A 1732-nucleotide genomic window follows, 5' to 3' on the forward strand; every position below is an offset into this window, starting at 1 on the left:
CCCTCTTCTCCTTAAACCAGTCAGATCTGCACAGCACGAAAAGCAGCAGCAGGAGGAAGAGGGGGAGGAGGAGGGTGATGGAGGCAGTGTGTGCATGTGTGAGCTTGCATGCTCAGCCTTCCTAAAAGCAGCACACCGCTCCCCTCCACCTTCTTCTCCTTCTATTTTTTATTTTTTTTTTGTGCTTTACTGAGGAAGGAAGAAACCTGCAAATTCCTGCAGGGCTGCAAACGTTTGGTGCCACCGTCGCCACCAACACCTCCACCTCCTGCTCTCCAGCTTTCATCTCCCACACACGCACATGTGCCTAAACATGTGCGCGAGCGTCTGTGTGTTCCAGCTGTCCCGTTTTCCGACACTTAAAGCTCAACATTAACCCGCCACGGGGGCTTAAAATGAGCCTATTTGGTGCAGAAATAACCCCTAAAATGCTCATTAAAACTCGTGCCTTTTGGGCCCCGTTAAAGAGGCACTCACTGCTAAGAAATAAAATTCATCCCACTATTTTCCCCCTCATATCAATGATTAATGAGTCCTTAAATTAAAAAAATTAAATAAAGGGAAACTTGTGACCAGATGCCACATAGTTCAGCTACAAAAACAGCCAAGGTGAATAAAATCAGATTAAATTTAGCAGCCATATTTGTTTACCTGCACAGGCTACAGCCAGCCTAATGTAGGTCAATCATGTCACTCAGGCTAACACGTGGTTTTCAGGGTGTTCAGCTTTGTTTACATTGACCGTGGCCCACATTTCAGAACTGCATATCAACACATCTGGAAAACTACCGGAATGAACTCCTCCAAGCTTGCACCATTTGGTGTAATTCTGGATACCCTTTTAGTGACGTCTGGTTTGACACTTTGCAACGAGCACCTTTAAGTTGAGCTCCTTTTTTTAGGGGTTTGTTTTGCAGGTTTGGCTTGCATGCACCTCTCCTGTGTTTCTGGAGCATGACTGACAAGCCCGCTGCAAAAAAGTGCGCACAGAGCTGCTGGCCTAGCTCTGACATAGCACTAGCAGCTGCAAAAAAGTGCACTTTCGGAGGTCCTGAACGCAACATTTCTACCCCTTTTTCTTTTTTTTTTTTCCTCGTGCAGCAGTGCCAGCACGGTTCTTACCTTGGTTGCAGTCGGCTTTGGATACGCAGACGTCCTCGGTCCTGGACGGATTCCCGGAGATTAGGAGATCATTGGGAGCCAGGCACATGTAGTTTTAAGAGCGCGTGGGGGGTGGGGGGTTAGGACGGGTTCGGTTCGCCCAGTCGGTGCCCTGCCAGGCTGCTAGCAGAGCTACCAAAGCGGGCAGGGTGACAGGACTGTCCTCCGCCCCCTCCCCGGCGCAGACAGGAGCGTGTTGACAGCGCGTCAAAATGCCCACAATCCCGGATAAAATCCTCCTCTGCACATATAAAAAAAAATAAAAAAATAAAAAAAAATAAAAGAAATTAATAATAAAGTAGCGTTCAGGCTGCGGGGGTTACAGAGCTCAGAAGTCGGTCCCGGTCCTCTTCACGGCGTGGTGAACCGCTCACAGGAAAGCATGTCGCATTTTTTTTTATTTTTTTGCAATTAAAAAAAATAAAACAAAACAACAAAAATAAAAATAAAAACAAGCAGCTCCAAACGTGGTGTCAAAACCCGACTGTTTTCCTCCTCGGAGCCAGCGCTACAGGGGGAAGGGGCGGTGGGACAAACAGGAGGAGGGGTAATTAAAGCAAAAAAAAAAAAA

The 1732-nt window shown here is 47.2% G+C and overlaps 1 protein-coding gene across 2 annotated transcripts in view; it reads right to left on the reverse strand.

The window, feature by feature from the left end:
- The window catches only part of jade2 (jade family PHD finger 2), a 169229-nt gene extending 167518 nt beyond the window's left edge, over positions 1-1711 (reverse strand). Inside the window, exon 1 of one of the 2 annotated variants that reach the window (XM_025006726.2) lies at positions 1123-1711. The gene's annotated coding sequence lies outside the window, so the exon portion shown is untranslated. The remainder of the gene's footprint in view (positions 1-1122) is intronic. The other variant, XM_017419881.3, reaches the window with a different exon arrangement.
- Positions 1712-1732: the final 21 nt, after the last annotated feature.

Source organism: Kryptolebias marmoratus, linkage group LG13, assembly GCF_001649575.2.
Source record: "Kryptolebias marmoratus isolate JLee-2015 linkage group LG13, ASM164957v2, whole genome shotgun sequence".
Lineage (NCBI taxonomy): Eukaryota > Metazoa > Chordata > Actinopteri > Cyprinodontiformes > Rivulidae > Kryptolebias > Kryptolebias marmoratus.